At 50.6% G+C, this 22,690-nt stretch overlaps 25 non-coding genes across 25 annotated transcripts; 14 read left to right on the top strand and 11 right to left on the bottom strand.

The window, feature by feature from the left end:
- The first annotated feature begins 2,146 nt into the window (after window positions 1-2,146).
- Window positions 2,147-2,219, top strand: Trnar-acg (transfer RNA arginine (anticodon ACG)). Its single transcript has one exon. It is a non-coding gene; the product is annotated as a tRNA-Arg (tRNA).
- Window positions 2,220-2,502: 283 nt separating this feature from the next.
- On the top strand, window positions 2,503-2,574 carry Trnam-cau (transfer RNA methionine (anticodon CAU)). Its single transcript has one exon. It is a non-coding gene; the product is annotated as a tRNA-Met (tRNA).
- Window positions 2,575-2,807: 233 nt separating this feature from the next.
- On the bottom strand, window positions 2,808-2,879 carry Trnad-guc (transfer RNA aspartic acid (anticodon GUC)). Its single transcript has one exon. It is a non-coding gene; the product is annotated as a tRNA-Asp (tRNA).
- A 111-nt stretch (window positions 2,880-2,990) lies between these two features.
- On the bottom strand, window positions 2,991-3,082 carry Trnai-uau (transfer RNA isoleucine (anticodon UAU)). The gene is given in 2 exon segments: window positions 2,991-3,026; window positions 3,045-3,082. It is a non-coding gene; the product is annotated as a tRNA-Ile (tRNA).
- A 443-nt stretch (window positions 3,083-3,525) lies between these two features.
- Trnar-acg (transfer RNA arginine (anticodon ACG)) lies at window positions 3,526-3,598 on the top strand. Its single transcript has one exon. It is a non-coding gene; the product is annotated as a tRNA-Arg (tRNA).
- A 283-nt stretch (window positions 3,599-3,881) lies between these two features.
- On the top strand, window positions 3,882-3,953 carry Trnam-cau (transfer RNA methionine (anticodon CAU)). The gene has a single exon. It is a non-coding gene; the product is annotated as a tRNA-Met (tRNA).
- A 233-nt stretch (window positions 3,954-4,186) lies between these two features.
- Window positions 4,187-4,258, bottom strand: Trnad-guc (transfer RNA aspartic acid (anticodon GUC)). Its single transcript has one exon. It is a non-coding gene; the product is annotated as a tRNA-Asp (tRNA).
- A 111-nt stretch (window positions 4,259-4,369) lies between these two features.
- On the bottom strand, window positions 4,370-4,461 carry Trnai-uau (transfer RNA isoleucine (anticodon UAU)). Its single transcript is given in 2 exon segments — window positions 4,370-4,405; window positions 4,424-4,461. It is a non-coding gene; the product is annotated as a tRNA-Ile (tRNA).
- Window positions 4,462-4,904: 443 nt separating this feature from the next.
- On the top strand, window positions 4,905-4,977 carry Trnar-acg (transfer RNA arginine (anticodon ACG)). Its single transcript has one exon. It is a non-coding gene; the product is annotated as a tRNA-Arg (tRNA).
- A 283-nt stretch (window positions 4,978-5,260) lies between these two features.
- Trnam-cau (transfer RNA methionine (anticodon CAU)) lies at window positions 5,261-5,332 on the top strand. The gene has a single exon. It is a non-coding gene; the product is annotated as a tRNA-Met (tRNA).
- A 233-nt stretch (window positions 5,333-5,565) lies between these two features.
- Trnad-guc (transfer RNA aspartic acid (anticodon GUC)) lies at window positions 5,566-5,637 on the bottom strand. The gene has a single exon. It is a non-coding gene; the product is annotated as a tRNA-Asp (tRNA).
- Window positions 5,638-12,035: 6,398 nt separating this feature from the next.
- On the top strand, window positions 12,036-12,108 carry Trnar-acg (transfer RNA arginine (anticodon ACG)). Its single transcript has one exon. It is a non-coding gene; the product is annotated as a tRNA-Arg (tRNA).
- A 283-nt stretch (window positions 12,109-12,391) lies between these two features.
- Window positions 12,392-12,463, top strand: Trnam-cau (transfer RNA methionine (anticodon CAU)). The gene has a single exon. It is a non-coding gene; the product is annotated as a tRNA-Met (tRNA).
- A 233-nt stretch (window positions 12,464-12,696) lies between these two features.
- On the bottom strand, window positions 12,697-12,768 carry Trnad-guc (transfer RNA aspartic acid (anticodon GUC)). The gene has a single exon. It is a non-coding gene; the product is annotated as a tRNA-Asp (tRNA).
- Window positions 12,769-19,164: 6,396 nt separating this feature from the next.
- Window positions 19,165-19,237, top strand: Trnar-acg (transfer RNA arginine (anticodon ACG)). The gene has a single exon. It is a non-coding gene; the product is annotated as a tRNA-Arg (tRNA).
- Window positions 19,238-19,520: 283 nt separating this feature from the next.
- Window positions 19,521-19,592, top strand: Trnam-cau (transfer RNA methionine (anticodon CAU)). The gene has a single exon. It is a non-coding gene; the product is annotated as a tRNA-Met (tRNA).
- Window positions 19,593-19,825: 233 nt separating this feature from the next.
- On the bottom strand, window positions 19,826-19,897 carry Trnad-guc (transfer RNA aspartic acid (anticodon GUC)). Its single transcript has one exon. It is a non-coding gene; the product is annotated as a tRNA-Asp (tRNA).
- Window positions 19,898-20,008: 111 nt separating this feature from the next.
- Window positions 20,009-20,100, bottom strand: Trnai-uau (transfer RNA isoleucine (anticodon UAU)). The gene is given in 2 exon segments: window positions 20,009-20,044; window positions 20,063-20,100. It is a non-coding gene; the product is annotated as a tRNA-Ile (tRNA).
- A 443-nt stretch (window positions 20,101-20,543) lies between these two features.
- Trnar-acg (transfer RNA arginine (anticodon ACG)) lies at window positions 20,544-20,616 on the top strand. Its single transcript has one exon. It is a non-coding gene; the product is annotated as a tRNA-Arg (tRNA).
- A 283-nt stretch (window positions 20,617-20,899) lies between these two features.
- On the top strand, window positions 20,900-20,971 carry Trnam-cau (transfer RNA methionine (anticodon CAU)). Its single transcript has one exon. It is a non-coding gene; the product is annotated as a tRNA-Met (tRNA).
- Window positions 20,972-21,204: 233 nt separating this feature from the next.
- On the bottom strand, window positions 21,205-21,276 carry Trnad-guc (transfer RNA aspartic acid (anticodon GUC)). Its single transcript has one exon. It is a non-coding gene; the product is annotated as a tRNA-Asp (tRNA).
- A 111-nt stretch (window positions 21,277-21,387) lies between these two features.
- Window positions 21,388-21,479, bottom strand: Trnai-uau (transfer RNA isoleucine (anticodon UAU)). Its single transcript is given in 2 exon segments — window positions 21,388-21,423; window positions 21,442-21,479. It is a non-coding gene; the product is annotated as a tRNA-Ile (tRNA).
- Window positions 21,480-21,922: 443 nt separating this feature from the next.
- On the top strand, window positions 21,923-21,995 carry Trnar-acg (transfer RNA arginine (anticodon ACG)). The gene has a single exon. It is a non-coding gene; the product is annotated as a tRNA-Arg (tRNA).
- A 283-nt stretch (window positions 21,996-22,278) lies between these two features.
- On the top strand, window positions 22,279-22,350 carry Trnam-cau (transfer RNA methionine (anticodon CAU)). Its single transcript has one exon. It is a non-coding gene; the product is annotated as a tRNA-Met (tRNA).
- Window positions 22,351-22,583: 233 nt separating this feature from the next.
- Trnad-guc (transfer RNA aspartic acid (anticodon GUC)) lies at window positions 22,584-22,655 on the bottom strand. Its single transcript has one exon. It is a non-coding gene; the product is annotated as a tRNA-Asp (tRNA).
- Between the last annotated feature and the right edge of the window lie 35 nt (window positions 22,656-22,690).

Raw genomic sequence — 22,690 nt, 5'->3', positions numbered from 1 at the left:
CGTCCCGTGTCTAAAAGCGCTGTAGGTTGATAAGCGATGCCAGCTTTAAATAAAATCGCAGTGCCCGCCTCAGTGCCAAGATTTAATATGGCATCATACCCAGGTATTTCTCCAACCTTGGGTGACACAACTTCTTGGAAGAAAACTATATCTATATCGGCGGCATATAGATAGTCGGTCAAGCATTTAAGTTTGACATCGGATGCGATCCTATTTAAATTAACTGTGGCAAGTTTATAATCTTGCATGGTGGGGATAGAAAGGGTCCAGTTTATTCACTTTCGTCTGCCCAAGACTTGTCAGCTGGCGTATGCTGATGGCCAGTATCCATCAGCTCAGAACGCGGACGGTCGACATGCATCTCCATATCGGCCTCCCCCACGTGGCGCGCGACGGAACCCATTTCATCTGTGCCGCCGCGTTCACTGCCGTCTTTTCGGATCTGCTTTATAGTGCGCTGCAATTTCTTTTCCAGAGTGCGGATCTCCTCCTCACTCTGCTTTCGTGCCGACCGCTTAGATTTCCCGGTTCTCGGGGGAGGTGCGTCGCCGTCAGAAACGGTTTGGACGTCCGTTAAGAGACTGTGTGTAGAGCCTTCCTCAGATAGGTCACCGCCGAGAGGGAGGGGTGTGGGGGGTGCCACGTCAGGGGGGCAAGAAACGCGCGACCTGTCGCCACCATCCGACAACTGCTTCAGCTCGACGGACGTAGTTGGAGTAGGGACGGGAGTCGGTCCTGCATGGTCGGCACGAAGGCCGACAGTCGGGGAAACCTGCAGGTGTACAGCGTGGCTGTCGATATCGGCGACATCACTACGAACGGGACATTCGGGGGTTGCCGCAGAGTTGTTTACAACGACCGCACCGGCGTCTGGGGTCACCGCAGCCGGTTGGTGGAGCGTCGGGTGTGTCGTAGGCGACTCCATCAATGTCTGCGCGTAAGACAACCGATTGCCATCGTGCCCATCGAGAGGTGTAAGACGATGTTGCATTCCTCGGCGACCCGCCCGGACACGGGGACAAGCAGATTTTAAATGGTCCGTAGAACCACAAAGTACGCAAGTTCGCGGTTGTCCTTCGTACATCACCAGCGCCCGAAAACCCTGCACCAAAATGTTGGACGGGATGTGCTTCGTCAAATCAATTTTCGCATTCCGAACGCCGTTATCAACATTGAAATGTTTGTAACCCCTCCATTGTTCGGCATGAATTTGTAAGACATTACCGTAGGGAGACAACGCTTGCCGAAGTCTATCGAAGCTAACTTCGAAAGGCAGATTAAAGATACGGACGGTTCGTAGCCCTAGCCCAGCATGACTAACGGATACTTTACAAATTTCGCCTTTAGAATTCACAAAATCCGCTGTGCCCTCCGTGAGGGTCATAATACGAACGCAAGGATCGTCACTAATCAATTTTACATAAACAGCGTTCGCAAGAAAATCATACGAAAACCCAAGAACTTCGTCATCTCGCAGTCCCAATCGATCGTAAAACCAGTCAACGAGTTCGTGAACCTGTGGTCGTGCAAATCCATACGGAAATCCAAATCGTAGCGTGTAACGTCTCAACTCATCTTCCATCACTTTCTTGAAGGAGTACTTACAGTACCAACAGCTGCGTGCGCCCTTAAGCACAGGCGAAGCGACCACAACCGCACGTCTGCACACGGCCGCGGCCGCGGCGGAACTGAGCCACTGGGGCTACAGCAGAGAGCTTTCAGTTAGCGATACTCACTTTGCTGCCAACCTGTTGTGGCTGCACACCCGTCATAAGATCGTCACCTGCGGCCATACTGCGAATTTAGCACCTGTCTACGAATGCCTCATTCGATTCTTGCTTCATATGCTACACTTACAAGCATATCAACCGCTTGTCCTCGCCGAAAAAAATGCAGAAAAACGCGCGCCTTGCCTTCTGCTACCTGTCCAACAGCGAGGGCAGATGTGTGGCAAGCTCTAAGCCGTGCAGGCGCACCGTGGCCGAGCAGCTGGAAAAGAGATGCCTTCCTTGGCAGCTCCCTGCAGAGTGCGCAAGACCAGAGTGGCCGCGGCGCCGTTGCCAGTGGACGACATGCAGTTGCCGAGCCACGGAGAACACGTTGCTTTGCGATGTGCACCCGCCTCGTGATAGAAAACGCAAACAGTGGCCCTGTGGCGCAACGGATAACGCGTCTGACTACGGATCAGAAGATTCCAGGTTCGAATCCTGGCAGGGTCGGCATTTTGTTAGTTGCGGGCGCGTAGCTAGGCAGTGGATTCGAATGTCTCCACCTTCGTGGAGTGCAATGTTAATCCTGAGCATCTCGCAGCTGCATCTCGAGACGATTGCGGTAAATATCGCTTCGTGCAAGCGTCAGCGCAGCGTCAGTCGAGCAAAGTCGAGACAAGTCAAGCTGAGAGATGTTAAGCACTTAATTAAACGGTAGGCGCGGGAAACCGACGCAGACAACGCTTTCCAAGTGTCCCATGTCACGCACCGAAGAGCGCGGACGGCTCCACGCAGCAGAGTGGCGCAGTGGAAGCGTGCTGGGCCCATAACCCAGAGGTCCGTGGATCGAAACCACGCTCTGCTAAAATTATTCTTTTTCTTGGGTGCCTCGAGCTCGATCATTAAGCCTGGGGTGAGCTGATTCAGCGTCAACAGCAACCCCTGTAAGTCGTGAAACGACGACGTCGTGTGAAGAATGCGAGAAACACTTCCTAAGACGCAGACTTTCTTACGATTTTGCAGTAACTACATTCCTTGATCGCAACGTTAATGTCCTTTCGGGCCACGCGTGCAACTTTCAAGATATAAAAATCGCACCTCCCCGGCGGGGAATCGAACCCCGGTCTCCCGCGTGACAGGCGGGGATACTAACCACTATACTACCGAGGAACACGCGATCGGTGACTATAATGCACGCACACTTATGTGTCTCAAGCAGGTGATACATCTCAACTCTCGCGTCCCGATGCTTTCAGAGTCAGCTGCTACGAAATAAAAGTATGCCCCAGGTGAGGCTCGAACTCACAACCCCGGCATTGCTCACGGCTACTGCCTTATAAGTACCGTGCGCTAACCAATTGCGCCACTGGGGCTACAGCAGAGAGCTTTCAGTTAGCGATACTCACTTTGCTGCCAACCTGTTGTGGCTGCACACCCGTCATAAGATCGTCACCTGCGGCCATACTGCGAATTTAGCACCTGTCTACGAATGCCTCATTCGATTCTTGCTTCATATGCTACACTTACAAGCATATCAACCGCTTGTCCTCGCCGAAAAAAATGCAGAAAAACGCGCGCCTTGCCTTCTGCTACCTGTCCAACAGCGAGGGCAGATGTGTGGCAAGCTCTAAGCCGTGCAGGCGCACCGTGGCCGAGCAGCTGGAGGAGAGATGCCTTCCTTGGCAGCTCCCTGCAGAGTGCGCAAGACCAGAGTGGCCGCGGCGCCGTTGTCAGTGGACGACATGCAGTTGCCGAGCCACGGAGAACACGTTGCTTTGCGATGTGCACCCGCCTCGTGATAGAAAACGCAAACAGTGGCCCTGTGGCGCAACGGATAACGCGTCTGACTACGGATCAGAAGATTCCAGGTTCGAATCCTGGCAGGGTCGGCATTTTGTTAGTTGCGGGCGCGTAGCTAGGCAGTGGATTCGAATGTCTCCACCTTCGTGGAGTGCAATGTTAATCCTGAGCATCTCGCAGCTGCATCTCGAGACGATTGCGGTAAATATCGCTTCGTGCAAGCGTCAGCGCAGCGTCAGTCGAGCAAAGTCGAGACAAGTCAAGCTGAGAGATGTTAAGCACTTAATTAAACGGTAGGCGCGGGAAACCGACGCAGACAACGCTTTCCAAGTGTCCCATGTCACGCACCGAAGAGCGCGGACGGCTCCACGCAGCAGAGTGGCGCAGTGGAAGCGTGCTGGGCCCATAACCCAGAGGTCCGTGGATCGAAACCACGCTCTGCTAAAATTATTCTTTTTCTTGGGTGCCTCGAGCTCGATCATTAAGCCTGGGGTGAGCTGATTCAGCGTCAACAGCAACCCCTGTAAGTCGTGAAACGACGACGTCGTGTGAAGAATGCGAGAAACACTTCCTAAGACGCAGACTTTCTTACGATTTTGCAGTAACTACATTCCTTGATCGCAACGTTAATGTCCTTTCGGGCCACGCGTGCAACTTTCAAGATATAAAAATCGCACCTCCCCGGCGGGGAATCGAACCCCGGTCTCCCGCGTGACAGGCGGGGATACTAACCACTATACTACCGAGGAACACGCGATCGGTGACTATAATGCACGCACACTTATGTGTCTCAAGCAGGTGATACATCTCAACTCTCGCGTCCCGATGCTTTCAGAGTCAGCTGCTACGAAATAAAAGTATGCCCCAGGTGAGGCTCGAACTCACAACCCCGGCATTGCTCACGGCTACTGCCTTATAAGTACCGTGCGCTAACCAATTGCGCCACTGGGGCTACAGCAGAGAGCTTTCAGTTAGCGATACTCACTTTGCTGCCAACCTGTTGTGGCTGCACACCCGTCATAAGATCGTCACCTGCGGCCATACTGCGAATTTAGCACCTGTCTACGAATGCCTCATTCGATTCTTGCTTCATATGCTACACTTACAAGCATATCAACCGCTTGTCCTCGCCGAAAAAAATGCAGAAAAACGCGCGCCTTGCCTTCTGCTACCTGTCCAACAGCGAGGGCAGATGTGTGGCAAGCTCTAAGCCGTGCAGGCGCACCGTGGCCGAGCAGCTGGAGGAGAGATGCCTTCCTTGGCAGCTCCCTGCAGAGTGCGCAAGACCAGAGTGGCCGCGGCGCCGTTGTCAGTGGACGACATGCAGTTGCCGAGCCACGGAGAACACGTTGCTTTGCGATGTGCACCCGCCTCGTGATAGAAAACGCAAACAGTGGCCCTGTGGCGCAACGGATAACGCGTCTGACTACGGATCAGAAGATTCCAGGTTCGAATCCTGGCAGGGTCGGCATTTTGTTAGTTGCGGGCGCGTAGCTAGGCAGTGGATTCGAATGTCTCCACCTTCGTGGAGTGCAATGTTAATCCTGAGCATCTCGCAGCTGCATCTCGAGACGATTGCGGTAAATATCGCTTCGTGCAAGCGTCAGCGCAGCGTCAGTCGAGCAAAGTCGAGACAAGTCAAGCTGAGAGATGTTACGCACTTAATTAAACGGTAGGCGCGGGAAACCGACGCAGACAACGCTTTCCAAGTGTCCCATGTCACGCACCGAAGAGCGCGGACGGCTCCACGCAGCAGAGTGGCGCAGTGGAAGCGTGCTGGGCCCATAACCCAGAGGTCCGTGGATCGAAACCACGCTCTGCTAAAATTATTCTTTTTCTTGGGTGCCTCGAGCTCGATCATTAAGCCTGGGGTGAGCTGATTCAGCGTCAACAGCAACCCCTGTAAGTCGTGAAACGACGACGTCGTGTGAAGAATGCGAGAAACACTTCCTAAGACGCAGACTTTCTTACGATTTTGCAGTAACTACATTCCTTGATCGCAACGTTAATGTCCTTTCGGGCCACGCGTGCAACTTTCAAGATATAAAAATCGCACCTCCCCGGCGGGGAATCTAACCCCGGTCTCCCGCGTGACAGGCGGGGATACTAACCACTATACTACCGAGGAACACGCGATCGGTGACTATAATGCACGCACACTTATGTGTCTCAAGCAGGTGATACATCTCAACTCTCGCGTCCCGATGCTTTCAGAGTCAGCTGCTACGAAATAAAAGTATGCCCCAGGTGAGGCTCGAACTCACAACCCCGGCATTGCTCACGGCTACTGCCTTATAAGTACCGTGCGCTAACCAATTGCGCCACTTTTTTTTTTTTTTTTTTTTTTTTTCGTGTACCTCTGGTGGGACTCGAACCCACAATCCCCGGTTTAGGAGACCGATGCCTTATCCATTCTTTTTTTTTTTTTTTTTTTTACACAATTTTTTTTTTTGACGCCTTATCCATATTTTTTTTTTTTTTTTTTTTTTTTTTTTGTAATGCACGTGAGTGCTAGGCAGCCGGCGGCAAGGTGGGCAGGGGTCGCAATCCTGAGGCCTGGCCACGATGTCACCGCCATACCCCGCACCCATGTGCATCGTTTTGTGATGTGAATTTATAGTTCCAGAAGTATTATTATATTTTGTTTAATTTGTAATGTGGCGTCATGTGTGTTCCATTGTTTTTATAAATATAAACAGAATGTTAAAAAGAAATCCATGTCTGGCCTTAGGATTACGCAGCACAGTATGAAATCCAGCACAACAGGTACTCAAAGTTGGTCTTCGCGTAGAAAGAATTTTCCCAGTTTCCATGTCGTTGATAAGTATTGTGCATTCTGTTTCCCGATGGGTGAGTGTGGATTGCCGCTTCTCAAAACCCTGAGCGTGCCATGCATTGGAAGATGCGCGCTGGTAACGTGGTGACACCATAGAGCAGGGACATGCCAAAACAACCATTTCCCGTATTGTAAAGCCTCTTGATAGGAGGATAGAAGCTGCTGGAAACTCCTGGTTCGTACGAAATCTTCGTGCAGCTTTGATGAAAAATAATGCGAAATGAAAGTAAACAAATGAGGAGCCTCTTCTGGGTGTCGCTCTGCGGAACCAAAAGTAAAGTGCTGTCATTTGAAAATGAAAGGGAACTCCAAAAAACAATTAAATGTTCGAGGCCAAGTGCACTGTGCACTCAGTACCGCCGTTTGACCCATGATGCAAATCACCCACAGCTGATGGTGCGGAGCAGACCATATCCATGGAAACAACAACAATATAACAAAGTAGTGAAAAAAAAAAAAATCCGTCCAATGGATCCGTAAACTTAAATTCTGCCATCACTTAAAGCAATAGTGAGAAAATTTTGAAACTGGTCTTGATACTGTCGCAATTTCTTAATCGCATAGTACTCTTCGATGAGGTACATCTGATAATCGTGTAGCGTTGGCGTTGTATGGACGAGCATGTAATAGACGAACTGGCCCATGAGCCAGACATAACTATTATTCTTAGATTGAGGATAAAGCTGCCAGTCTGGTTGAAGCGCGTCATGAAGTTGAATGGAAGAATCCGACGTCCTATTAATGACTGCGAGTTTCTTTCGCGTCCACTGCCATATTTGTGTTTGATCCCGGCAGTGGAAGAGATGCGGCAGCGTTTCCACTAAGTTACACTTCTCACAAAACGGGGTGGGCCGCAGCTTGATTTTGTGCAATTTCTCTCCAGTGGGAATCACCTCATTGACAGCGTCATACCAAACAGATCGAACTCTGGAGCGAAGGAGCGGATAACTAATGTTCTTCCATACATTTCTCCAGTTTTTGCCTAAATATTTCTTCTCAATTGGGTTATCCAGCTGCCGTTTAGTAAGAGCACGATAGGTCGCCGCCGTGTTGAACGGATGCGGGTTGTCCTGAACATAGCTGAGCTCCACATAATACCGCCGGATATAGCCAAGCTCAGGATGAATGTGTCCCACAGGCGTTGGCGCAGACATATCCTTTGGACGTAAGGTGTTGAAAAGCCGTTCCGTGAGACTATTTGGGTTACTGTGTAGTATGCGGGAAGTACGAGTTAAAAAAGTCGCCACACATTGGGATTCAACGTCTTTGACGCCTAAGCCACCGCGGGAACGAAATAACGAGGTAGCTTTAAAGGAAACTTTAAAGATGTTCCCTCGCCAGACATACCAGCAAGCAAGTGCTAAAATTTTTTTCGCAATGGCTGTCGGGATTGGTAAAACAGCGGCAGTGTGATAGAGCTTACTGAAAACGTAACTATTAATAAACTGTGCCCTCTGCGTCCGGTCTAAAGACCGCATGTTATGTTCTTTGATCACCGCACGTAAGATGGTAAGCTTACGTTCCCAATTCACGTGGAGCAGGGCCTGGGGGTTCGGTGATATAACCAGGCCGAGATGCCACAGGTCTTCGGTCTTGTCCAACCAAGAAATACCGATGGAGTGGGGGTTGCGACCTAACGGCATAATTTTGGACTTTCGCTCATTAAGTCTAGCGCCACAAGCGACAGAGTACTGATGGACAATCCGACGAACTGACCCCAGCTCTTCGGTGTTAGTAATAAGCACACTGATATCGTCGGCATAGGCGTGGCAGACCGTTTTTGTGTTTAACGTTTGCAACCCGTGTAAAGTTACGTAAAACTTTTTAAGAAGTGGCTCTATAGCGATCGAGAATAACGTCATAGAAAGTGGGCACCCTTGTCGCACTGCCTGTCGTATGGGCACGGGGGCGGTTAACTGGCCGTTAACCTTCACGCGTGAAGACGTTCCGCAGATACATTTCTGAATAAGCTGTCGAAAACGCTGGTTGAATCCCATCTGACTCATTGTGCGCAATAAAAAGCCGTGATTAACTCTATCAAACGCCTTATCAAAGTCGAGAAACAATAACGCCAAATCAGTGTTGGTAATCCAAGTTAAATAAGTCAGGTCGCGATATTCACACAGGGCATTTAACATCGATCGACCACTGACTGCACTCGTCTGATAAGGGCCAAGTACTTTGCCAAGAAGTACTTTAAGCCTGGTGTTAATAATCCTAGTCAAGATCTTAAAATCGGAGTTAAGCAACGTAATTGGCCGAAAGTCATTTAACATAGTCGGATTGGATGTTTTGGGAACCAGGACAACCATTCCTTCCGTGAACTGCGGGGGGAAGGCAGGACGCGATAACAGGTCGTTATACATGGCGGTCAATTCGTCGCCGATCACATCCCAGAACCGTGAATAAAATTCGACCGGCAAGCCGTCTAAGCCGGCGGCTTTGTTCTTGGCAGCGCACGCAAGGATGGACTTAACTTCAGAGTTTGTGACATTGGCCAAGAGAGCAGCGTTATCATCCTGATCGACCGTGGAGGCGATGTCGTTTAAAAAATCGTCCCCCGCCGATAGATCGGTATCTGACTCGGAATAATGTTGTCGAAAATAATTGAAAACATGCGTCTTGATAGCACCCTGCTCATTGTACAGATTCCCGCCAGCATCCTTCAGATGAGCAATAATTTTTTGTTTACCACGTTTGGTTTCCCGTATGAGATGGAATAACGATGCGGACTCGTGGGCGACGTCATCAGAAGAGCGCGATCGTACCCGATTGCCAACAAGAGCTTCACGAACTAAAGCAGTAATTTTTGCTTTGATACGCTTGATGCGGATCAGGTTGTCGGACAAAGCAGAGGGATCGCTGTACAGCTGGCGTAAACCGAGGAAATTAAAATTCTAGAGACCGTTTCCTCCAATAAGCCCTGGTCCTGGCAAACTGGTAAATACATTTCTTAATCCGCGGCTTAACAAGCTCCGTCCACCAAAGAACGCGCTCCCTATACCGAGCTTGCCTCTGGAGGCACTGCTGCCAGGTGTCAACGAGGCAACGCCGTAACTCCGCTTCATCTAACAGCGAGACATTCAGCTGCCACGTGCCGCGTCCCAAAAAGGTCTGCTGTCGCACATTCCGAATCGTTATATGGTATGCGGAGTGGTCACTGAAACTGAGCGGCCATAGTTCACAATCACGAATGGTATGTAAAAGATCTTGAGAAACATAAAACCTATCCAAACGGCTAGAAGAAGCAGCACTTACATAGGTATAGCCCATCGTGTGTGGTCGAAGATGACACCAACTATCTTGTAAATGCAGTCCATCTGTTAACATTAGTAGCTCGGGACAAAAATTAAAATTCGGACTTTGATCTTCTTTGCGTAAAACACAGTTGAAATCCCCACCCAGGATGAGCTTCCGACGCACGTTTGTCAATAAGGGCACAACTTCAGCCCTAAAAAAATCACTTCTGTCCCTTCTGCCAGCGGATCCTGTCGGGGCGTACACGTTCAGGAGAAGCAAATCCTGGAATTGGGCGGCAATGCCGCGTCCCGTGTCTAAAAGCGCTGTAGGTTGATAAGCGATGCCAGCTTTAAATAAAATCGCAGTGCCCGCCTCAGTGCCAAGATTTAATATGGCATCATACCCAGGTATTTCTCCAACCTTGGGTGACACAACTTCTTGGAAGAAAACTATATCTATATCGGCGGCATATAGATAGTCGGTCAAGCATTTAAGTTTGACATCGGATGCGATCCTATTTAAATTAACTGTGGCAAGTTTATAATCTTGCATGGTGGGGATAGAAAGGGTCCAGTTTATTCACTTTCGTCTGCCCAAGACTTGTCAGCTGGCGTATGCTGATGGCCAGTATCCATCAGCTCAGAACGCGGACGGTCGACATGCATCTCCATATCGGCCTCCCCCACGTGGCGCGCGACGGAACCCATTTCATCTGTGCCGCCGCGTTCACTGCCGTCTTTTCGGATCTGCTTTATAGTGCGCTGCAATTTCTTTTCCAGAGTGCGGATCTCCTCCTCACTCTGCTTTCGTGCCGACCGCTTAGATTTCCCGGTTCTCGGGGGAGGTGCGTCGCCGTCAGAAACGGTTTGGACGTCCGTCAAGAGACTGTGTGTAGAGCCTTCCTCAGATAGGTCACCGCCGAGAGGGAGGGGTGTGGGGGGTGCCACGTCAGGGGGGCAAGAAACGCGCGACCTGTCGCCACCATCCGACAACTGCTTCAGCTCGACGGACGTAGTTGGAGTAGGGACGGGAGTCGGTCCTGCATGGTCGGCACGAAGGCCGACAGTCGGGGAAACCTGCAGGTGTACAGCGTGGCTGTCGATATCGGCGACATCACTACGAACGGGACATTCGGGGGTTGCCGCAGAGTTGTTTACAACGACCGCACCGGCGTCTGGGGTCACCGCAGCCGGTTGGTGGAGCGTCGGGTGTGTCGTAGGCGACTCCATCAATGTCTGCGCGTAAGACAACCGATTGCCATCGTGCCCATCGAGAGGTGTAAGACGATGTTGCATTCCTCGGCGACCCGCCCGGACACGGGGACAAGCAGATTTTAAATGGTCCGTAGAACCACAAAGTACGCAAGTTCGCGGTTGTCCTTCGTACATCACCAGCGCCCGAAAACCCTGCACCAAAATGTTGGACGGGATGTGCTTCGTCAAATCAATTTTCGCATTCCGAACGCCGTTATCAACATTGAAATGTTTGTAACCCCTCCATTGTTCGGCATGAATTTGTAAGACATTACCGTAGGGAGACAACGCTTGCCGAAGTCTATCGAAGCTAACTTCGAAAGGCAGATTAAAGATACGGACGGTTCGTAGCCCTAGCCCAGCATGACTAACGGATACTTTACAAATTTCGCCTTTAGAATTCACAAAATCCGCTGTGCCCTCCGTGAGGGTCATAATACGAACGCAAGGATCGTCACTAATCAATTTTACATAAACAGCGTTCGCAAGAAAATCATACGAAAACCCAAGAACTTCGTCATCTCGCAGTCCCAATCGATCGTAAAACCAGTCAACGAGTTCGTGAACCTGTGGTCGTGCAAATCCATACGGAAATCCAAATCGTAGCGTGTAACGTCTCAACTCATCTTCCATCACTTTCTTGAAGGAGTACTTACAGTACCAACAGCTGCGTGCGCCCTTAAGCACAGGCGAAGCGACCACAACCGCACGTCTGCACACGGCCGCGGCCGCGGCGGAACTGAGCCACTGGGGCTACAGCAGAGAGCTTTCAGTTAGCGATACTCACTTTGCTGCCAACCTGTTGTGGCTGCACACCCGTCATAAGATCGTCACCTGCGGCCATACTGCGAATTTAGCACCTGTCTACGAATGCCTCATTCGATTCTTGCTTCATATGCTACACTTACAAGCATATCAACCGCTTGTCCTCGCCGAAAAAAATGCAGAAAAACGCGCGCCTTGCCTTCTGCTACCTGTCCAACAGCGAGGGCAGATGTGTGGCAAGCTCTAAGCCGTGCAGGCGCACCGTGGCCGAGCAGCTGGAGGAGAGATGCCTTCCTTGGCAGCTCCCTGCAGAGTGCGCAAGACCAGAGTGGCCGCGGCGCCGTTGTCAGTGGACGACATGCAGTTGCCGAGCCACGGAGAACACGTTGCTTTGCGATGTGCACCCGCCTCGTGATAGAAAACGCAAACAGTGGCCCTGTGGCGCAACGGATAACGCGTCTGACTACGGATCAGAAGATTCCAGGTTCGAATCCTGGCAGGGTCGGCATTTTGTTAGTTGCGGGCGCGTAGCTAGGCAGTGGATTCGAATGTCTCCACCTTCGTGGAGTGCAATGTTAATCCTGAGCATCTCGCAGCTGCATCTCGAGACGATTGCGGTAAATATCGCTTCGTGCAAGCGTCAGCGCAGCGTCAGTCGAGCAAAGTCGAGACAAGTCAAGCTGAGAGATGTTACGCACTTAATTAAACGGTAGGCGCGGGAAACCGACGCAGACAACGCTTTCCAAGTGTCCCATGTCACGCACCGAAGAGCGCGGACGGCTCCACGCAGCAGAGTGGCGCAGTGGAAGCGTGCTGGGCCCATAACCCAGAGGTCCGTGGATCGAAACCACGCTCTGCTAAAATTATTCTTTTTCTTGGGTGCCTCGAGCTCGATCATTAAGCCTGGGGTGAGCTGATTCAGCGTCAACAGCAACCCCTGTAAGTCGTGAAACGACGACGTCGTGTGAAGAATGCGAGAAACACTTCCTAAGACGCAGACTTTCTTACGATTTTGCAGTAACTACATTCCTTGATCGCAACGTTAATGTCCTTTCGGGCCACGCGTGCAACTTTCAAGATATAAAAATCGCACCTCCCCGGCGGGGAATCGAACCCCGGTCTCCCGCGTGACAGGCGGGGATACTAACCACTATACTACCGAGGAACACGCGATCGGTGACTATAATGCACGCACACTTATGTGTCTCAAGCAGGTGATACATCTCAACTCTCGCGTCCCGATGCTTTCAGAGTCAGCTGCTACGAAATAAAAGTATGCCCCAGGTGAGGCTCGAACTCACAACCCCGGCATTGCTCACGGCTACTGCCTTATAAGTACCGTGCGCTAACCAATTGCGCCACTTTTTTTTTTTTTTTTTTTTTTTTTCGTGTACCTCTGGTGGGACTCGAACCCACAATCCCCGGTTTAGGAGACCGATGCCTTATCCATTCTTTTTTTTTTTTTTTTTTTACACAATTTTTTTTTTTGACGCCTTATCCATATTTTTTTTTTTTTTTTTTTTTTTTTTGTAATGCACGTGAGTGCTAGGCAGCCGGCGGCAAGGTGGGCAGGGGTCGCAATCCTGAGGCCTGGCCACGATGTCACCGCCATACCCCGCACCCATGTGCATCGTTTTGTGATGTGAATTTATAGTTCCAGAAGTATTATTATATTTTGTTTAATTTGTAATGTGGCGTCATGTGTGTTCCATTGTTTTTATAAATATAAACAGAATGTTAAAAAGAAATCCATGTCTGGCCTTAGGATTACGCAGCACAGTATGAAATCCAGCACAACAGGTACTCAAAGTTGGTCTTCGCGTAGAAAGAATTTTCCCAGTTTCCATGTCGTTGATAAGTATTGTGCATTCTGTTTCCCGATGGGTGAGTGTGGATTGCCGCTTCTCAAAACCCTGAGCGTGCCATGCATTGGAAGATGCGCGCTGGTAACGTGGTGACACCATAGAGCAGGGACATGCCAAAACAACCATTTCCCGTATTGTAAAGCCTCTTGATAGGAGGATAGAAGCTGCTGGAAACTCCTGGTTCGTACGAAATCTTCGTGCAGCTTTGATGAAAAATAATGCGAAATGAAAGTAAACAAATGAGGAGCCTCTTCTGGGTGTCGCTCTGCGGAACCAAAAGTAAAGTGCTGTCATTTGAAAATGAAAGGGAACTCCAAAAAACAATTAAATGTTCGAGGCCAAGTGCACTGTGCACTCAGTACCGCCGTTTGACCCATGATGCAAATCACCCACAGCTGATGGTGCGGAGCAGACCATATCCATGGAAACAACAACAATATAACAAAGTAGTGAAAAAAAAAAAAAATCCGTCCAATGGATCCGTAAACTTAAATTCTGCCATCACTTAAAGCAATAGTGAGAAAATTTTGAAACTGGTCTTGATACTGTCGCAATTTCTTAATCGCATAGTACTCTTCGATGAGGTACATCTGATAATCGTGTAGCGTTGGCGTTGTATGGACGAGCATGTAATAGACGAACTGGCCCATGAGCCAGACATAACTATTATTCTTAGATTGAGGATAAAGCTGCCAGTCTGGTTGAAGCGCGTCATGAAGTTGAATGGAAGAATCCGACGTCCTATTAATGACTGCGAGTTTCTTTCGCGTCCACTGCCATATTTGTGTTTGATCCCGGCAGTGGAAGAGATGCGGCAGCGTTTCCACTAAGTTACACTTCTCACAAAACGGGGTGGGCCGCAGCTTGATTTTGTGCAATTTCTCTCCAGTGGGAATCACCTCATTGACAGCGTCATACCAAACAGATCGAACTCTGGAGCGAAGGAGCGGATAACTAATGTTCTTCCATACATTTCTCCAGTTTTTGCCTAAATATTTCTTCTCAATTGGGTTATCCAGCTGCCGTTTAGTAAGAGCACGATAGGTCGCCGCCGTGTTGAACGGATGCGGGTTGTCCTGAACATAGCTGAGCTCCACATAATACCGCCGGATATAGCCAAGCTCAGGATGAATGTGTCCCACAGGCGTTGGCGCAGACATATCCTTTGGACGTAAGGTGTTGAAAAGCCGTTCCGTGAGACTATTTGGGTTACTGTGTAGTATGCGGGAAGTACGAGTTAAAAAAGTCGCCACACATTGGGATTCAACGTCTTTGACGCCTAAGCCACCGCGGGAACGAAATAACGAGGTAGCTTTAAAGGAAACTTTAAAGATGTTCCCTCGCCAGACATACCAGCAAGCAAGTGCTAAAATTTTTTTCGCAATGGCTGTCGGGATTGGTAAAACAGCGGCAGTGTGATAGAGCTTACTGAAAACGTAACTATTAATAAACTGTGCCCTCTGCGTCCGGTCTAAAGACCGCATGTTATGTTCTTTGATCACCGCACGTAAGATGGTAAGCTTACGTTCCCAATTCACGTGGAGCAGGGCCTGGGGGTTCGGTGATATAACCAGGCCGAGATGCCACAGGTCTTCGGTCTTGTCCAACCAAGAAATACCGATGGAGTGGGGGTTGCGACCTAACGGCATAATTTTGGACTTTCGCTCATTAAGTCTAGCGCCACAAGCGACAGAGTACTGATGGACAATCCGACGAACTGACCCCAGCTCTTCGGTGTTAGTAATAAGCACACTGATATCGTCGGCATAGGCGTGGCAGACCGTTTTTGTGTTTAACGTTTGCAACCCGTGTAAAGTTACGTAAAACTTTTTAAGAAGTGGCTCTATAGCGATCGAGAATAACGTCATAGAAAGTGGGCACCCTTGTCGCACTGCCTGTCGTATGGGCACGGGGGCGGTTAACTGGCCGTTAACCTTCACGCGTGAAGACGTTCCGCAGATACATTTCTGAATAAGCTGTCGAAAACGCTGGTTGAATCCCATCTGACTCATTGTGCGCAATAAAAAGCCGTGATTAACTCTATCAAACGCCTTATCAAAGTCGAGAAACAATAACGCCAAATCAGTGTTGGTAATCCAAGTTAAATAAGTCAGGTCGCGATATTCACACAGGGCATTTAACATCGATCGACCACTGACTGCACTCGTCTGATAAGGGCCAAGTACTTTGCCAAGAAGTACTTTAAGCCTGGTGTTAATAATCCTAGTCAAGATCTTAAAATCGGAGTTAAGCAACGTAATTGGCCGAAAGTCATTTAACATAGTCGGATTGGATGTTTTGGGAACCAGGACAACCATTCCTTCCGTGAACTGCGGGGGGAAGGCAGGACGCGATAACAGGTCGTTATACATGGCGGTCAATTCGTCGCCGATCACATCCCAGAACCGTGAATAAAATTCGACCGGCAAGCCGTCTAAGCCGGCGGCTTTGTTCTTGGCAGCGCACGCAAGGATGGACTTAACTTCAGAGTTTGTGACATTGGCCAAGAGAGCAGCGTTATCATCCTGATCGACCGTGGAGGCGATGTCGTTTAAAAAATCGTCCCCCGCCGATAGATCGGTATCTGACTCGGAATAATGTTGTCGAAAATAATTGAAAACATGCGTCTTGATAGCACCCTGCTCATTGTACAGATTCCCGCCAGCATCCTTCAGATGAGCAATAATTTTTTGTTTACCACGTTTGGTTTCCCGTATGAGATGGAATAACGATGCGGACTCGTGGGCGACGTCATCAGAAGAGCGCGATCGTACCCGATTGCCAACAAGAGCTTCACGAACTAAAGCAGTAATTTTTGCTTTGATACGCTTGATGCGGATCAGGTTGTCGGACAAAGCAGAGGGATCGCTGTACAGCTGGCGTAAACCGAGGAAATTAAAATTCTAGAGACCGTTTCCTCCAATAAGCCCTGGTCCTGGCAAACTGGTAAATACATTTCTTAATCCGCGGCTTAACAAGCTCCGTCCACCAAAGAACGCGCTCCCTATACCGAGCTTGCCTCTGGAGGCACTGCTGCCAGGTGTCAACGAGGCAACGCCGTAACTCCGCTTCATCTAACAGCGAGACATTCAGCTGCCACGTGCCGCGTCCCAAAAAGGTCTGCTGTCGCACATTCCGAATCGTTATATGGTATGCGGAGTGGTCACTGAAACTGAGCGGCCATAGTTCACAATCACGAATGGTATGTAAAAGATCTTGAGAAACATAAAACCTATCCAAACGGCTAGAAGAAGCAGCACTTACATAGGTATAGCCCATCGTGTGTGGTCGAAGATGACACCAACTATCTTGTAAATGCAGTCCATCTGTTAACATTAGTAGCTCGGGACAAAAATTAAAATTCGGACTTTGATCTTCTTTGCGTAAAACACAGTTGAAATCCCCACCCAGGATGAGCTTCCGACGCACGTTTGTCAATAAGGGCACAACTTCAGCCCTAAAAAAATCACTTCTGTCCCTTCTGCCAGCGGATCCTGTCGGGGCGTACACGTTCAGGAGAAGCAAATCCTGGAATTGGGCGGCAATGCCGCGTCCCGTGTCTAAAAGCGCTGTAGGTTGATAAGCGATGCCAGCTTTAAATAAAATCGCAGTGCCCGCCTCAGTGCCAAGATTTAATATGGCATCATACCCAGGTATTTCTCCAACCTTGGGTGACACAACTTCTTGGAAGAAAACTATATCTATATCGGCGGCATATAGATAGTCGGTCAAGCATTTAAGTTTGACATCGGATGCGATCCTATTTAAATTAACTGTGGCAAGTTTATAATCTTGCATGGTGGGGATAGAAAGGGTCCAGTTTATTCACTTTCGTCTGCCCAAGACTTGTCAGCTGGCGTATGCTGATGGCCAGTATCCATCAGCTCAGAACGCGGACGGTCGACATGCATCTCCATATCGGCCTCCCCCACGTGGCGCGCGACGGAACCCATTTCATCTGTGCCGCCGCGTTCACTGCCGTCTTTTCGGATCTGCTTTATAGTGCGCTGCAATTTCTTTTCCAGAGTGCGGATCTCCTCCTCACTCTGCTTTCGTGCCGACCGCTTAGATTTCCCGGTTCTCGGGGGAGGTGCGTCGCCGTCAGAAACGGTTTGGACGTCCGTCAAGAGACTGTGTGTAGAGCCTTCCTCAGATAGGTCACCGCCGAGAGGGAGGGGTGTGGGGGGTGCCACGTCAGGGGGGCAAGAAACGCGCGACCTGTCGCCACCATCCGACAACTGCTTCAGCTCGACGGACGTAGTTGGAGTAGGGACGGGAGTCGGTCCTGCATGGTCGGCACGAAGGCCGACAGTCGGGGAAACCTGCAGGTGTACAGCGTGGCTGTCGATATCGGCGACATCACTACGAACGGGACATTCGGGGGTTGCCGCAGAGTTGTTTACAACGACCGCACCGGCGTCTGGGGTCACCGCAGCCGGTTGGTGGAGCGTCGGGTGTGTCGTAGGCGACTCCATCAATGTCTGCGCGTAAGACAACCGATTGCCATCGTGCCCATCGAGAGGTGTAAGACGATGTTGCATTCCTCGGCGACCCGCCCGGACACGGGGACAAGCAGATTTTAAATGGTCCGTAGAACCACAAAGTACGCAAGTTCGCGGTTGTCCTTCGTACATCACCAGCGCCCGAAAACCCTGCACCAAAATGTTGGACGGGATGTGCTTCGTCAAATCAATTTTCGCATTCCGAACGCCGTTATCAACATTGAAATGTTTGTAACCCCTCCATTGTTCGGCATGAATTTGTAAGACATTACCGTAGGGAGACAACGCTTGCCGAAGTCTATCGAAGCTAACTTCGAAAGGCAGATTAAAGATACGGACGGTTCGTAGCCCTAGCCCAGCATGACTAACGGATACTTTACAAATTTCGCCTTTAGAATTCACAAAATCCGCTGTGCCCTCCGTGAGGGTCATAATACGAACGCAAGGATCGTCACTAATCAATTTTACATAAACAGCGTTCGCAAGAAAATCATACGAAAACCCAAGAACTTCGTCATCTCGCAGTCCCAATCGATCGTAAAACCAGTCAACGAGTTCGTGAACCTGTGGTCGTGCAAATCCATACGGAAATCCAAATCGTAGCGTGTAACGTCTCAACTCATCTTCCATCACTTTCTTGAAGGAGTACTTACAGTACCAACAGCTGCGTGCGCCCTTAAGCACAGGCGAAGCGACCACAACCGCACGTCTGCACACGGCCGCGGCCGCGGCGGAACTGAGCCACTGGGGCTACAGCAGAGAGCTTTCAGTTAGCGATACTCACTTTGCTGCCAACCTGTTGTGGCTGCACACCCGTCATAAGATCGTCACCTGCGGCCATACTGCGAATTTAGCACCTGTCTACGAATGCCTCATTCGATTCTTGCTTCATATGCTACACTTACAAGCATATCAACCGCTTGTCCTCGCCGAAAAAAATGCAGAAAAACGCGCGCCTTGCCTTCTGCTACCTGTCCAACAGCGAGGGCAGATGTGTGGCAAGCTCTAAGCCGTGCAGGCGCACCGTGGCCGAGCAGCTGGAAAAGAGATGCCTTCCTTGGCAGCTCCCTGCAGAGTGCGCAAGACCAGAGTGGCCGCGGCGCCGTTGTCAGTGGACGACATGCAGTTGCCGAGCCACGGAGAACACGTTGCTTTGCGATGTGCACCCGCCTCGTGATAGAAAACGCAAACAGTGGCCCTGTGGCGCAACGGATAACGCGTCTGACTACGGATCAGAAGATTCCAGGTTCGAATCCTGGCAGGGTCGGCATTTTGTTAGTTGCGGGCGCGTAGCTAGGCAGTGGATTCGAATGTCTCCACCTTCGTGGAGTGCAATGTTAATCCTGAGCATCTCGCAGCTGCATCTCGAGACGATTGCGGTAAATATCGCTTCGTGCAAGCGTCAGCGCAGCGTCAGTCGAGCAAAGTCGAGACAAGTCAAGCTGAGAGATGTTAAGCACTTAATTAAACGGTAGGCGCGGGAAACCGACGCAGACAACGCTTTCCAAGTGTCCCATGTCACGCACCGAAGAGCGCGGACGGCTCCACGCAGCAGAGTGGCGCAGTGGAAGCGTGCTGGGCCCATAACCCAGAGGTCCGTGGATCGAAACCACGCTCTGCTAAAATTATTCTTTTTCTTGGGTGCCTCGAGCTCGATCATTAAGCCTGGGGTGAGCTGATTCAGCGTCAACAGCAACCCCTGTAAGTCGTGAAACGACGACGTCGTGTGAAGAATGCGAGAAACACTTCCTAAGACGCAGACTTTCTTACGATTTTGCAGTAACTACATTCCTTGATCGCAACGTTAATGTCCTTTCGGGCCACGCGTGCAACTTTCAAGATATAAAAATCGCACCTCCCCGGCGGGGAATCGAACCCCGGTCTCCCGCGTGACAGGCGGGGATACTAACCACTATACTACCGAGGAACACGCGATCGGTGACTATAATGCACGCACACTTATGTGTCTCAAGCAGGTGATACATCTCAACTCTCGCGTCCCGATGCTTTCAGAGTCAGCTGCTACGAAATAAAAGTATGCCCCAGGTGAGGCTCGAACTCACAACCCCGGCATTGCTCACGGCTACTGCCTTATAAGTACCGTGCGCTAACCAATTGCGCCACTGGGGCTACAGCAGAGAGCTTTCAGTTAGCGATACTCACTTTGCTGCCAACCTGTTGTGGCTGCACACCCGTCATAAGATCGTCACCTGCGGCCATACTGCGAATTTAGCACCTGTCTACGAATGCCTCATTCGATTCTTGCTTCATATGCTACACTTACAAGCATATCAACCGCTTGTCCTCGCCGAAAAAAATGCAGAAAAACGCGCGCCTTGCCTTCTGCTACCTGTCCAACAGCGAGGGCAGATGTGTGGCAAGCTCTAAGCCGTGCAGGCGCACCGTGGCCGAGCAGCTGGAAAAGAGATGCCTTCCTTGGCAGCTCCCTGCAGAGTGCGCAAGACCAGAGTGGCCGCGGCGCCGTTGTCAGTGGACGACATGCAGTTGCCGAGCCACGGAGAACACGTTGCTTTGCGATGTGCACCCGCCTCGTGATAGAAAACGCAAACAGTGGCCCTGTGGCGCAACGGATAACGCGTCTGACTACGGATCAGAAGATTCCAGGTTCGAATCCTGGCAGGGTCGGCATTTTGTTAGTTGCGGGCGCGTAGCTAGGCAGTGGATTCGAATGTCTCCACCTTCGTGGAGTGCAATGTTAATCCTGAGCATCTCGCAGCTGCATCTCGAGACGATTGCGGTAAATATCGCTTCGTGCAAGCGTCAGCGCAGCGTCAGTCGAGCAAAGTCGAGACAAGTCAAGCTGAGAGATGTTACGCACTTAATTAAACGGTAGGCGCGGGAAACCGACGCAGACAACGCTTTCCAAGTGTCCCATGTCACGCACCGAAGAGCGCGGACGGCTCCACGCAGCAGAGTGGCGCAGTGGAAGCGTGCTGGGCCCATAACCCAGAGGTCCGTGGATCGAAACCACGCTCTGCTAAAATTATTCTTTTTCTTGGGTGCCTCGAGCTCGATCATTAAGCCTGGGGTGAGCTGATTCAGCGTCAACAGCAACCCCTGTAAGTCGTGAAACGACGACGTCGTGTGAAGAATGCGAGAAACACTTCCTAAGACGCAGACTTTCTTACGATTTTGCAGTAACTACATTCCTTGATCGCAACGTTAATGTCCTTTCGGGCCACGCGCGCAACTTTCAAGATATAAAAATCGCACCTCCCCGGCGGGGAATCGAACCCCGGTCTCCCGCGTGACAGGCGGGGATACTAACCACTATACCACCGAGGAACACGCGATCGGTGACTATAATGCACGCACACTTATGTGTCTCAAGCAGGTGATACATCTCAACTCTCGCGTCCCGATGCTTTCAGAGTCAGCTGCTACGAAATAAAAGTATGCCCCAGGTGAGGCTCGAACTCACAACCCCGGCATTGCTCACGGCTACTGCCTTATAAGTACCGTGCGCTAACCAATTGCGCCACTGGGGCTACAGCAGAGAGCTTTCAGTTAGCGATACTCACTTTGCTGCCAACCTGTTGTGGCTGCACACCCGTCATAAGATCGTCACCTGCGGCCATACTGCGAATTTAGCACCTGTCTACGAATGCCTCATTCGATTCTTGCTTCATATGCTACACTTACAAGCATATCAACCGCTTGTCCTCGCCGAAAAAAATGCAGAAAAACGCGCGCCTTGCCTTCTGCTACCTGTCCAACAGCGAGGGCAGATGTGTGGCAAGCTCTAAGCCGTGCAGGCGCACCGTGGCCGAGCAGCTGGAGGAGAGATGCCTTCCTTGGCAGCTCCCTGCAGAGTGCGCAAGACCAGAGTGGCCGCGGCGCCGTTGTCAGTGGACGACATGCAGTTGCCGAGCCACGGAGAACACGTTGCTTTGCGATGTGCACCCGCCTCGTGATAGAAAACGCAAACAGTGGCCCTGTGGCGCAACGGATAACGCGTCTGACTACGGATCAGAAGATTCCAGGTTCGAATCCTGGCAGGGTCGGCATTTTGTTAGTTGCGGGCGCGTAGCTAGGCAGTGGATTCGAATGTCTCCACCTTCGTGGAGTGCAATGTTAATCCTGAGCATCTCGCAGCTGCATCTCGAGACGATTGCGGTAAATATCGCTTCGTGCAAGCGTCAGCGCAGCGTCAGTCGAGCAAAGTCGAGACAAGTCAAGCTGAGAGATGTTACGCACTTAATTAAACGGTAGGCGCGGGAAACCGACGCAGACAACGCTTTCCAAGTGTCCCATGTCACGCACCGAAGAGCGCGGACGGCTCCACGCAGCAGAGTGGCGCAGTGGAAGCGTGCTGGGCCCATAACCCAGAGGTCCGTGGATCGAAACCACGCTCTGCTAAAATTATTCTTTTTCTTGGGTGCCTCGAGCTCGATCATTAAGCCTGGGGTGAGCTGGTTCAGCGTCAACAGCAACCCCTGTAAGTCGTGAAACGACGACGTCGTGTGAAGAATGCGAGAAACACTTCCTAAGACGCAGACTTTCTTACGATTTTGCAGTAACTACATTCCTTGATCGCAACGTTAATGTCCTTTCGGGCCACGCGTGCAACTTTCGCGATATAAAAATCGCACCTCCCCGGCGGGGAATCGAACCCCGGTATCCCGCGTGACAGGCGGGGATACTAACCACTATACTACCGAGGAACACGCGATCGTTGACTATAATGCACGCACACTTA

This window comes from Schistocerca nitens, chromosome 9 (assembly GCF_023898315.1).
Source record: "Schistocerca nitens isolate TAMUIC-IGC-003100 chromosome 9, iqSchNite1.1, whole genome shotgun sequence".
NCBI classification, from domain to species: Eukaryota; Metazoa; Arthropoda; class Insecta; order Orthoptera; family Acrididae; genus Schistocerca; species Schistocerca nitens.
Note: the sequence above shows the minus strand (reverse complement) of the source record. Positions and strands in the feature narration are given on the sequence as shown.